Source organism: Malania oleifera, chromosome 8 (genome assembly GCF_029873635.1).
Source record: "Malania oleifera isolate guangnan ecotype guangnan chromosome 8, ASM2987363v1, whole genome shotgun sequence".
NCBI lineage: Eukaryota > Viridiplantae > Streptophyta > Magnoliopsida > Santalales > Ximeniaceae > Malania > Malania oleifera.
The window spans coordinates 103855987-103869790 of NC_080424.1; the positions used below are offsets into that span (position 1 = coordinate 103855987).

Genomic DNA, 13804 nt, shown 5'->3' on the forward strand with positions numbered 1-13804 from the left:
AGACAGGGAAATCCCTTGAGGTTTCAAAAATTCCATCGACCTCCCTTTAGGTTTCAAAAATGCCACAAACCTCCCTTGAGGTTTGCCAAAAATGTCAGGTGTCCCTCCTTTGTGGGGGACAAGCCTTGATGGTGGGTCCTTTCTTTATTGGTGTGTTGGCTTCTCTAGGAAGCATGTTGGAGCATGCCTTGCATGCTTTGTCTTCCACTCAAACCATCCATCCAAGTGAGCTTCTCCCAGGCTATGCATCTTGTGCAACAAAGAAGCAGTCTTCTCCATTCTGATTTCCACTCACAGCACTTCACCAGCTTCTCACGCCTGCAGCCAGCGCCGGTCGTCTTCTCCACTGCAGCAACCTGCTGTTGCCCTTCTCTCCTGCGACTCTGGCTGTGGATTATTATCAGCATATTGGGATTTTCCGGTTGTGCTCTACTTTGGTTGGTTTTTTTTGGAGCTTTGTTCACAACATTTGGTGAGGTCTTTCATCTTGCTACATTTGCTATACACTTTTGTGTATTTGTAAGGCTTGTGCCTTTTGTACCCACTTTGTGCGATTTGGTGATAGTGGATTTGGACCGTCTGTCCCGTGGACGTACCTCAATATCAGAGGGAACCACTTTAAATTTCTTGTGTCTCATTTTATTTATTATTTTCATTACACCATTGATTTATTTGTGGTAATCATTCATATTTTTCCCAACTAAAAAGACCCAAACCTCTGTTAGGGTGTGGCTCGTAATGGAGTAGGTAGCCGCCATACACCAACCCACCTTCACCTACCGCCCACCCCACTCCCATCTCCACCTACCCCCTTCTCACCTACCATTGATGGCTATATAAGTGTGTGTGTGTGAGTAGTGTATTGTGTGGCAAGACAAGTAAGGGTAAAGAGAGTTGTGAAGAGTGCAACAAGTGTGGTTACAAGTGTAAGGCAAATCTTGTGTGAGAGAGGGTGTTTTGGGCTAGGGTTGTGCTAGTCATTGTTGTAATCCAATTTGTATTTGCCATTAGTGGATGAGTGTATGCATTCCGTGTATGTAGGCTATTGATGTGCTGAACCACGTTAAATCTTGTTGTCTCGTTTGTGATTGCTCTTCCTTTGTTTGGCACGTGTGTCGTTTGAACCGGGCCGATCCCCAACAATTGGTATCAGAGCAAGGTTGGTGCCTGGTCTATTTTGGTTCGTCCACTGTCTGTGCCCAGGGCTTGTGCTTCCTGTTGTTGTTATCCTGACCAGGAAGAGATTGTGTTGGTGAAAGTTGAAGAAGCACTGTTTCAACTCGCTGAGTTGACTCACTAGGGTTGACCAAGTTTGACTGAAGTTTATGTTTATTGCAAGCAGCCCCTGGAGTTTTTGCGTTCTAGAGCCATTGGCGGTGTCTGTTTTGTGAGATTCGGAGTAGAATGGTAGGTGTTGGCATTTCAAAATTCGAGGTGGAGGAGTTTGATGGGTAGAACAACTTCAGCTTGTGGCAGAACACAGCGAAGGATATTTTGGTTCAATAAGGCTTGATCAAGCCATTGATCGAGACGAAGCCGGAGAGTATGGCTGCTAATGTTGGATCGAATTGGAGATGAAGACGGTCAGCACAATTCGATTGTATCTGGAAAATGAAGTCAAATATTTGGTGTTAGACGAAACTTCACTAATGGAGCTTTAGAAGAAATTGGCGCAGAAGTATATGTCGAAGTCCCTTACTAATAAGTTGTTTCTGAAGAAGAAATTTTATCAACTCCGAATAAATGAGGGAATTAGTCTTTTTGATCACACAAATGATTTTAACAAGATTTTGACCCAATTATTGAGCCTCGGCGTGAAAATTGATGAAGAGGATAAGGCGCTTATACTTTTGTCATCTCTACTAGCTCCATTTGATGGTCTGGTAACTGCATTGTTTGTGGGGAAGGATACCTTGAAGTTGGATGATGTAATGACATCACTTCAAGATTTTGAGACGCTAAAAAAGCCGATTGTGACTTCTTATGAGCAAGCTTTGGTGGTTAATAGTGAGAGACAAGGAAGAAGCAAAGACCGAAAGCTCGGAGGTAAAAAATGTCGTTCAAAATCAAGAGGACGAGATACGAGCGAGGTTGTATGCTATTGGTGTGATGAAAAGGGTCGCTTCAAGAGGGATTGTGAAGATTGAAAATGAAATAAAGAACAAAAGAAGACACGAGATGGTGTCAATGTATCAGAGCATGCTACGTGGCATGATAATGATAAGGTCCTTGTAACGACAAGCAACTTACATTAACAAAATAATGTGCAGTGTCGATACTGCTAGAAGTACGACTATATGAAGAGGGAGTTCCAAAAATTAATGAGAAAGAACATGAATGCTCGCAGCAGTTCAAACGATGATGGATGGGTTTTCGACTCTGGGAGATCAGTTCATGTTTGTTTTAAGAAAGAATTTTTCCAATTTTCAAAGAAGTTTGCGATACGGTATCACTTAGTGATGGGTCTTCATGCAATGTCAGAGGGATTGGATCTATGAAGTTGAAGACGCCTGTTGGAGCGGTCTGTATTTTGGATGGTGTAAACTTCGTTCCAAAGATTCGAAAAAATTTGATTTCCCTTAGTCTATTGGCTTCTAAAGGTTGCCAAATCTCTATTGTAGGTGGAGCTATGGAGTTGACTCGACATGACTCAATGGTTTTTACTAGGAAGGAGTCTCGTGGGTTGTATCATTTGATGGGAACCACAGTGGTTAGTGATTTTACCTTAGATGATGATAGATGCACGTCGTTAGGAAGGGATAGACGAGTTTGGTTTGTTGATGAAGAAGGCGATGCTCTTTGCATGGTTCAGACGTTTGAGCCAAGCTATGAAGATTTGCTTTGATTGAATTCATATCAAGGTGGAGCTGTGGACTTGGGAGTTGATACTCGCCAAGGTGGAGATTGTTAGGGTATGACTTGTAATGGAGTAGGCGGCCACCATACACCATTCCACCTCCACCTACTGCCCACCTCATTTGAATCCCATCTCCACCTACCTCCCTTCCCACCTACCATTGATGGCTATATAAGTGTGTGTGTGTGGCAAGACAAGCAAGGGTGAAGAGAGTTGTGAAGAGTGCAACAAGTGTGGTTGCAAGTGTGAGGCAAAACTTGTGTGAGGGGGTGTTTTAGTGTCACGGGCTGACTATTTTCCCACCTTTGTGAAAGGACCGTGCGGCGCTAGCTAAAACTCTTGCTTAACTAACCAGCCTATCGTTTACCAACATTCATCCACAAAACACTTTCATTAGCATTCAATCAAATGGTAGCGGAAACAGTAAGCAATCATGAAAGCAGTGGCACGCAAGTAGTAAACATTGAAACTACACAATTCATTAATAACACCTCCATTGCATTCTATGTTTAGCGAGGGAGGCAAGTAGGCTAAACACATTGACAATAGCTAGTGAGTTTTACAATAACTAATGAACACTCACGCTCCGCTAAAGAGATTTTTATGTAATTATCATCTTGACACTAGGAAACATCAAAGTGACCAAGGAGTCATACTACTTTATTTGGCATACAAAGACACTACTAGCAGAAAATAACCCTACACTAGTATTTACATGATGGAAACCCATCCCAAGTACACGAGACAATCGGTCATAGGCAAGCATAATGCCCTGAACAAGCTTAGCTCGTGACACTCTCCCCCACTTATGCGGTCGACGTCCCCGTGGACTTTGGCGGTAGGTACACTTCGAGTTTGTCCACGAACGGTTGAATATCTTCCGTAGAAATCCAGCTGATTTCTTTGTCATCAAGGCATTTCCACTTCACTAGGAACTTTTGCCGCTTCTTCCTTGAGGATATGAACATTCTGTCTACAAGGATCTCTTCAACTTCACGTCTGTCAAGTTGCACTTTCTTCAACTCTACTCTGTTGGACTGACTTCTGCTCAGGTCATCGGTGTCGGCGTTGAACAGCTTGAGGCAGCTGACATGAAACTGCAGTCTTCTCCCCTAATATGCCCACTTCTTCATCTGCTTAGAAGCTTTCTCCAGATAGGCTCGGACAAACTCTGCATTCTGTCTCTATTCTCTGGTGAAGATGTATGCCTTAGGACTCTTTCGTCTGTACGGCTCGCCCCCTCTTGGGTTTGCCTTTCTTGAAAGACTTTCCACTATTTCCCTATCCGTCAAACCATTTGAATGAAGCGTTATCATCACCAACGTAGTCAGTCAAGCGTTCCGCAGCAGCTTGTACAGTTGACAAGTCTTGAACCCTTTGCCTATGAAGTTCAGTTCTTGCCCACGATTTCATCCCCTCTAAAAAATAGAACAATTTGTCCTTCTCTGACATATCTTGAATATCCAACATCAAAGTAGAAAATTGTTTCACATATTCCCTGATTGACCCCGTATGCTTGAGATCTCTCAGCTTTCTCCTTGCATTATACTCAATATTCTCAAGAAAAAATTGGGCCTTGAGCTCTCTCTTCAAATATGCCCAACTATCGATTACACAACTTTCATTTTCAATATCTATGTACTTGGTACGCCACCACAGTTTGGCGTCACCAACCAATTACATGGTCGCAGTATCCACCTTTGGCTGTTCTGAGGCCATCCTCACAGTGCGAAAGTAATGCTCCACATCAAACAAGAAGTTCTCTAACTCCTTGGCATCCCAAACACCCCCATACGTCCTGGGTTTTGGTACCTTGGTCTTGCTAATTCCTAAAGTGTTGGAGTTCCCCATAGCAAGAACCATCAGATTCATCTTTGCATCTAGATCCACCATCTGAGATTGCAAAGTTTCCGATGTATGGCGAAAGTCCTCTAACATTTCACTTAATAAACTTGCTTGATGCTTTTGTGATCCCATCACTTCATCAACAAGTTCTCTCATCTAGGCCACCTCCGCAGCCACAGTATTGGCTGTTGCCTCAGCCTGTGCTTCCAACACGCTGATCCTCTCAACATTGGTTGGTGCCATGGTGACTTACCAAAGCTTTTCAAATCCCACAACGAAGGTAACTGAATTCTCGTAGCAACTGAGCCTTGTCTCTGATACCAAGTGTCACGGGCTGACTATTTTCACACCTTTGTGAAAGGACCATGCGGCACTAGCTAAAGCACTTTTGCTTAACTAGCTAGTCTATCGTTTACCAACATTCATCCACATAACACTTTCATTAGCATTCAATCAAATGGCAACGGAAACAGTAAGCAATCATGAAAGCAGTGACACACAAGCAGTAAACATTGAAACTACGCAATGCATTAACAACACCTCCGTTGACATTGTGTTTTAGCGAGGGAGGCAAGTAGGTTAAACATGTTGACAATAGCTAGTGAGTTTTACAATGACTGATGAACACTAACCAGCTCTGATACCAAGTTAGAGATCTCATCCTCAAAACCTAGGTATCAAGGAGAGAGAGCTAAGAGGATTTATATATTGGCTTGAGACTGCTCACAGAGGCGATGTGGGACTGGACGTACACCAACAGTTTTGGGCTAGGCTTGTGCTTGTCATTGTTGTAATCCAATTTGTATTTGCCATTAGTGGACGAGTGTATGCATTCCGTGGATGTAGGCTATTGATGAGCCGAACCACTTCAAATCTTGTTGTCTCGTTTGTGATTGCTCTTCATTTGTTTGGCGCGTGTGTTGTTTGAATTGGGTCGATCCCCAATAATCTCCCTTCAAAAGACTTTTCTTTTTGCAAAACAAAAGACGAGGTTTTATCTTTTTGGCAAACCTCAGGGGAGGTTCCTGAAATGCTTGAATTTTGAAACCTTAGGGGAGGTCAAGGTCTTTTACTAAGTTTTATAATCTTTTATAGAAGCAGTCTTAACATTTTAGAAATTAATTAGATTTGGCCAGTCCACTTTGTTTTCCAATCCAAAATATTACCTCTTTTCTTGTAAATTTCATGGTTTTGGTTTTTGATACACTTTCAAGATATTCTACCAAACATGAATAGGTCTGCATGTCTAAGAATATAAAATTGCTCTCTTGAAGGAATATTTTGTTCAGTTTGTTGGGTACTAAATTCCATGCCTACTTGACCATAGCTCTTTTGAATTTGATGTTTCTTTGTTATTTTGTGATGGATAATCACCAATGGAGAACTTTAGATGCTTGTATTGTAGCCAGTTTCTTTTTTTTTTTTTTTTTTCTTCTTTTTAGGTTTTGGAAGACTCTGGTTGTTTTAGAAGTTTAGTTAATTCAAGTTTATTTTACATATTTAAGTTCTTTGGGGATGTTTTGTAAATATTTGTTATAAATTGTAATCTTAGACGAATAAATACTTTGTTTGTAATGTATGGGGCAGTTGTTGATTTGAGTTTCCACCCCCCCCCCCCCCACTTTCTGGTGCAGCCTACCCTCCTCTTCCTCTTCTTCCCTTCATCTCCCCCACCCCCCCAACATTTTCTGGTGCAGACTCCCCTCCTCTTCTCCTTCTTTCCTCTTCTTCCCTTCACCTCTGTTATGTTCTCTGCTGCCCAGCAGCATCTTTCCCTCTTTCTTCTCTGTTCTCCTCTTCGTCCTCCTCTTTTTCTAAATTTCTCTCTCTCCCTCTCTGTGTTTCTAAGGTTCTATTGCTATCCTACATCATTTTGATAAATAGTTCAGTATATTTATATACCATATTTATTGATAGGGATCTAATGGCCTTCAACGTGCCCCTCACTAAGGTTCGAAGAAGAAGAAGAAGAAAGGGCTGCACGAGAGAGAGACAACAAATCTGAAATTCCGAATACAAAATATTATAACTATCTAAATACAACACACTGAAACCAACATTGGAGCTAAAACAAATACTTACAAAATGATCCCAAAATACTTAAATATACAAAATAACCCTAAATTACCTAAACTTCTAAAATAATCAAAAATTTCCAAACTAAAATAAAAAATCCTAATTTCTAAATCTATAGCTACAATATAAGCAATTAAAGTTCTTCATTTGTGGTCCTTCATCAAAATCCCCTTAGAGAAAACTCAGCCCTTAGTTTTGAAATGACTTAGTAGCATTAACTCCACGAGTGCAAACAAAGTTGAGCAGATAAACACTCAAAACAGATAGTAAGTTGCATAGAAGGTGCAGTATCGTCCAATAAACTAACAAGTCCTCCACTTCAAGCAAGAAATCAATTTAATATCCAAATCCATTGACAGCTCAAGGACATATGCACTTGGTCCATATTCTGGAATGATAGACAATGTTTCAGTAGATTTGGTTAAAGATGATGTTGAGGGAGAATGTGTGAGGGATGGAGGAGAAATCCCCTCATGGGAATTTTCAACAATAGGATCCATGATTAAAGAATTTTCAACAAACTGCGGAGCTACTAATTGTTGCTTATTTTATATATGAAAAAATTGAGGTTGAAGAGCAGCATCATTGAACATGTATTTTTTGTCTTAGTAGTTGGCAACTCATATTGAAGTTCGTTGCATGCAAGTCTCACAAGTTAGGTGACAAGGTCCATCTCTGGCCTGGAAGCAGCAAAGGTCACTAAAGACAAGTTTATGGCCCTATTTTTCTTAGAAGATTCTTGACTTGTGTCCATTGAAGAATAAAAAAATTGTGCTCTAATAATATGCAAATATTTCTGTAGTCATGAAACTTAATTATGCAACAATTTACATGACCACTACTAATATTTTTTTGTTCTCTTGAACATCTTTGGTGGGGTTATGACTACCTCTTGACCACTTAGAAATTGATCTAAACTAATCAAACTCTTTTAACAATAGAAGCGATGCTACAGGTGGGTAGCTGGAGAGATCGCTCAACTTCCAAAGCCATGTGGTTAGCCTTAGATTGAGTGGTGGAAGGTATCAGAATTTTGCTAAATAATCAGCCTTCTAATTTCATTTCTAAACCATTTTTTGATCATAATCACCACTCTAGGTTCCTCACTAAGAACACAACAATCCATAAGGTCTTTAAATTGAAGTTAATAATCTGTGGCACTAAAAGAAAGATGCCTAAGAGTACATGGTCAATTAATTGCTCCCTGTTAAAGCTTGATGTATATTATTGGCCCATAACCTAATAGCTTAAGCTTTTAGGTAAAGTGGTACTCTAACATGGTATCATAGCTGGTTACTAAGAGGTCTTAGGTTCTAGTCTTGTTGCTCGCGTTTATTGTTTGTGTTTAAAAAATATTATTGTGTTTCAATCATGGGTGTTATTTATTGTGCGTTTATCTTTCCATGTGCTGTCGGGCTGCATGTGTAGGGGAGTGTTAAAGCTTGATATACATTGTTGGCCCGCAACCTAAGTGCTTAAACTTTTAGGTAAAGTGATTGTCTAACATGGTATCAGAGCTGGTTACCAGGAGGTCCTGGGTTCTAGTCTTGTTGCCCACGTTTATTGTGTGTGTTTAAAAAAATATTACTGTATTTCCTATTATGGGTATTATTTATCGTGTGCTTATCTCTCCATGTGCTGTCAGGCTGCCCGTGCTGGGGAGTGTTAAAGCTTGATAGACATTGTTGGCCTATAACCTAATAGCTTAAACTTTTAGGTAAAGTGGTTCCCTATCATGGTATTAGGTTGTGGGTAAACAATGTATATCAAGCTTTAACACTCTCAATAAGTGGGCCATACTTTTCTGTTAAAATACATCTCATTTCAGTCCAAATGTAAAAGGACGTGTTATCCAAGATTTTATTTTTTTTCTTTCAACTTTTTGCCAAAGTTGCTATGCTAAACCAATAAGTTTTGTTTTAACGAATAGATAATCTGGTGGTCATGCAATCCATAGCAATTAAAATAGTTCTCCATGTCATCCCACCTCTTTAAGGAAAAATGAGGACTTGACCAACCATCAAAATTTGAAAGACCCTACGCTTTATCAATTGTTAAGAATTGCCAAATAGGCAGGATCTAGATATGTGGAAGTGACTCATCATTTGCTTTTTTCAATTGAAGAGTGAAAATGTGCCAATGCAAATTCAAACAAGCACCAATTAGATAAGTAACATTAGAAATCTTTGAATTTACTGCAAATAATACCAATATCTCGAACTGGAAAGTGAATCACTCACCAACGGATGTAAATTCCTGCATGCGTACTAAATTTCTCAGAACACAAATTCAAATCAACACTAGAAGAGTTTGTTTCTTCAATTTCCTGCAAAAGTCATGAATATCAAGCAAAAATTTCAACAAATAGTGCACTTCAAGTTAGAATTTGAGTGTATAGAGTACCAAATTCACTTCCAAATGTGAACTAAACATAATCAGTCAATTTTCTATAAAACAAATAAAAAATCCTAGGAAGAAATCCAAAATCTCGTAGCTAAAACCAATTTCCTGCAGTTTTGAAAGTTGCAGAATACTCTAGGAATTTTTTCAAATACATTGCCGGCACATGGAGTGCATGAGCAATCACTGAGAAACCTCCAGCAATGGCCTTTCAGCCGCTGGTGGATCAAGGGATGGTGAGTCGAGTGGTGGCGTTGTTAGGGCTGGAGGAGTCTTGACAAGCGGACTTGATATACATGGGTTAGCGTCAACTTCGTGCAAAAGCTAAAGCTTTAGATTTTGAGCCAACTCAACCATGTACATAAGCCACACATCTCCACTTAATTTCCAGATTTAGGACAACTTTGGTAAGTGTACCCTTCACTTGCGAGTCTCTATAACTCCCTTGAGTGGTACCATTTTTTATCACTTAGTCTACACAACCATTGAGGAGCCCTTACTCAACCATAGGAAAGGAAGGACACCATGGGAGTCCAATCATATACGGGATTAGCATTAGTAGGATCCACCACAGGAAAGGCAGGGAACCATTCTTGATCACAGGCATGATCACTTGAGCAAGTTGAGCCCAACTCGAACTGTTGGCTCTGATACAACTTTTGGAGTCTTTAGAGGGGGGGCTTGATATAAATGAGTGAGCACTAGTTTGAACTAAAAGTTTTGAGCTTTTGGTGGGGAACTAAAGGGATAATAGCTAGGAAAACCTTAGTTGGTGCATGGGGCTTCGTTCCTTTTCGGATGAAAAGTACTTTTCAAAGGTATCTCTATTGCAAATGGTAGTGGAAGTGTTGCAAAGTGGTGTTGAAAATGGGGTTTGCAATTCACGGGCAGACTGTAATTTTGGTGAAAAGTTGCAGACGATGAACAGTGCAAGCATGAATGTCTGTGCTTCGTGTGGCCGTAAATGATATGAACGAAAAGGCTCTATTAGATTACCACTTCACCTAAAAGCTTAAATTGTTAGTTTATAGGCCAACAATGTATATTAATCCTTAACATTCCTCCGTGTAGCCCAATGCATGTGGAGAGATAAGCAAATAATAAACAACACCCATTATAGAGAATTGGTAATTTTTGACAAACAAAAAATAATCAGAGGCAGCAAGACTAGAACCCAGTATCGCCTAGCAACCAAGGCTCAAGTACCATGTTATATTTCCAATTTACCTAAAAGCTCAAGCAGGTTGTGGGCCAAAATATTAAGGCTTTATGTCAACAAATAGGGTTAGTGGACAACAGTGGTGGCCGTGATATGAAGGAATATCAGTTACAGACTGCAAAAGGGAAGATGGTGGGACTGAAGTGAAAATTGCTGTAACACGAAATTGATGTAGGGCAGAGAGTAGAACGGAACAGAGAGAATGAGAGAGGAGAAGAGGAGGAGAAGAAGAAATTAATAAGAATAGGAGAAGAGATAAACTTGCATCACATATTTATTACAAACTAACCCCAAAGCATAGTTTTAAATAACGTCCACTATGTATTGTAATGGCTGTTGTGTAATGGATTTTCAGATTGTCTATCCTCCTTCAGATCGCTAATGTAGGGAGGAAGGAAAAGAAGTGGTTGTGCTGCTACTGTAACAGCTGTTCCTATTTTGTTCTGTGCTGTAACAGGCTATTATGGGCTGTTATGGAAAAGGACAGTATGAGACCACTCATACTCCAATTTCTGTCATTCTCTCATATTTTCTCTTGGTTTCTATTTCCCCTCTCCTAAGTTCTTAATGAGACCCAGCATTCTACTATCTTAGCCTTTCAAAACACCATTTTGGGCTTGAAATTGAACTCAAATCACTCAAGAGCTTGAGTGTATGCTATCACTTGCTGTGTGCCCATATAGAGTGATTATAACCAGGGTTTGAGCACAACAAGTGTTGATGATGGCGGTGGTAAGTAGTGGTAGTGGTGCTGGGGGTGATGGTGGTGGTATTGATGGTGTAATGCATGATTATGGGCAAGGGCAAATAGGAGGTTATGGATATGACACAAGGACATCATTTGTTGGGGACGCATATCATTTTGGTCATGATAGATTACAAGATGAGTTCAAAAAATTATGTTTTGGATATTCCTTCTCAGTACTAATCTTTACAACCCAAGAGGAGTAATAAGAATTGTAGAGTAGGGACGCAACCTACAAGAAGACACCACGAAGATCTTTTTTTTTTTTTTTTTTTGAATATTTGTTATACTCTTAAAGCTCAAAGAAATGAAAGCAACGAACCATAGAGCCATCTAGAACATGGAAAAAAAACTTGAAACTTATCCGCAGCCTTTTTATTGCGTAAAGCCTTCTAAAACCCTAGAGCAAAGCTTGGTGAAACACCCTACAAGAAATGACAGAAAAATCCCATACCTTCTTATATATGTTCTTGACTGGAAATACGTTTTGATTTGAGCAACCTCAAGATTGAGATTTTTAAACAAGTATCATGCAGAAATGGAATCCAAATAGAGAAAAGAAAGGAGAAACCATAGAAACCCCAAGATTGAGATTTTAAAACAAGCATCAAGGAAAGAAACGTAATCCAGTGAGAGAGAGAAGGAGAAATGATAGAAACAAACGAAAACAAAGGCATTAAGCATTCATACGCACCCCTTAATTTCGAAGTTGGATGTTCCCTTCCCTGCTTGGAGCTGAGTAGGGAGTTCCTCCACCAACCAGATTTTGAAAAACCATGACCGCGGGAATGACAATGAATGTTAAATAGCCGTCGCCCGTCGCGCTTCTGGTATTAGCAGACTCTTAATTTGAATTTAGAAGAAATTGCAAAATCTACCTCCTTAATCATCACTTATCCATCTTAGACCTTTGAAAATTACATTACCTTATTTGAAATTTGATATATTTTGCCGTTATGCCCCTTAGATTTTAATACAGACCTTATAGAATTGCCACAACTCATTGCAAAATTACATATATGTATTCGTAAAGGAAGGATATTGTGTATAGATTATTGTCTCACATGAACTTATGTCCTTTATTGAGTATAATATTAAAATTTTAAATAGTCACTTTCGTATACTAGAAACTAGTGTCATTAAATAGTTAATCATTAACTAGCCTATTGAGTAGGCTAATCTTAATATGGATTCAATAAGATTCAAACTAGAGGGTACGATTTGTGAGAACATTGTTTATCTTTAAACGAATTTGACGTATGTAAAATACATATCTATAATAAAGAATATAGTATACAAAAAATTCAAAATAGAACAATATCTTTTAGTCACTTATTCATTGTGTGGGATCAAATGCCTTTCAAATATTTTTCTATTAGGAGACAAAATAGTTTTTGCAATTGGAATACATACAAAGAATATTGCAAGCTCTTTAATATTGTTATGGATGAAATTATGGAACTAACATGAAAAGGGGATTTTAGTGTGTTCTTAATGTCACGCCTCGAACCCTGAAATGGAACCTAGGGGTGAAAATGTAATCTAATCGGTCCCTGTATCATACAAATAATCCACAGATACAGTACAAAGGGTGAGGGTACGACCTCGTGGGGTTCCCAGGCACCCTAAACACATTCAACACAACAGAATATACGCAGCGAAAAAGGTCATTCTATATATATATATATATATATATATATATATATATATACATATAGTACCATACTAGAGTCTATACAAGAGCAGAACATGACTCTATCAAAAACGTACAAACGAGTGCCCAGATATATCTCAAAATGTCAACCCACCAAAAATAAGGTCCTAGCACTTACCCAAGTGCTAACCGTAGTACACGGGCCACTACGCTCCCTACACTAGGATGTTAGTTCCGGTTACTCGAAGGACCTGTAAAAATGTACGTACAGCAGGAGTGAGACACCTCTCAATAACGAAGAACACATGTTATATCGATGTGTAGCATTTGAGTGTTATCATGATGCAACATACACGCGGTTAAACGCATTCCAGTAATAATTTCCACAGTGCATACACGCACCCCTACACAAGTTTCCACAGTGCACACACACACCCATACACATACACATAATCAGCAATCCGGTGTCGTCACACCCTTCGGCCAGAAGCCGGCCAGCGACATACGACATTGACCCGTAGCCAACCCGCAAACATGGCTAGTCCTCGACTCCCATGGCATCATACGAGCGCTAAACTGGTGGATATAGGCTCACGCCCTTCGGCCTAATCTGCCGAACTAGGCTCACGCCCTCAGATATAGAGCTGAACACTCTTGCCTACATGGTAGGCGATAAACACACGCCCTCGGATATAGAGCCGGACACTCTTGCCCACATGGCAAGCGATAAACACACCCCCTCGAATATAGAGCCGGACACTCTCAAAACCTGAAATTATTTCGGAACCACGTTTCTACTAGCATTTCAACATATCACACACACATGCATGCTCATATAACCAAACAAACCACACCCATTTGGTAATCTAAAATATGGTTTTTCAAACAAATACAGTTTAAACAAGTCAAGGTACGGCCATCCCAATATCATAGTATAAATCAACATATAGATGTAGCCCGTCGCCCGCTTTTTCCTAAAACTGTAATAATGAAAAACCTATAGTTTTC

General features: G+C 39.7%; 1 protein-coding gene across 19 annotated transcripts in view; it reads right to left on the reverse strand.

Moving 5' to 3' along the window:
• Window positions 1-11920, reverse strand: part of LOC131161453 (uncharacterized) — a 29561-nt gene extending 17641 nt beyond the window's left edge. For 2 of the 19 annotated variants that reach the window (XM_058117221.1, XM_058117224.1), the window contains exons 1-2: window positions 10406-10642; window positions 9019-9104 (exon numbers count right to left, since the gene is read on the reverse strand). The gene's annotated coding sequence lies outside the window, so the exon portion shown is untranslated. Of the gene's footprint in view, window positions 1-9018; window positions 9831-10405; window positions 10759-11836 lie in introns of those variants that run through there. The other 17 variants (XM_058117218.1, XM_058117215.1, XM_058117208.1 and 14 more) reach the window with 14 other exon arrangements.
• Between the last annotated feature and the right edge of the window lie 1884 nt (window positions 11921-13804).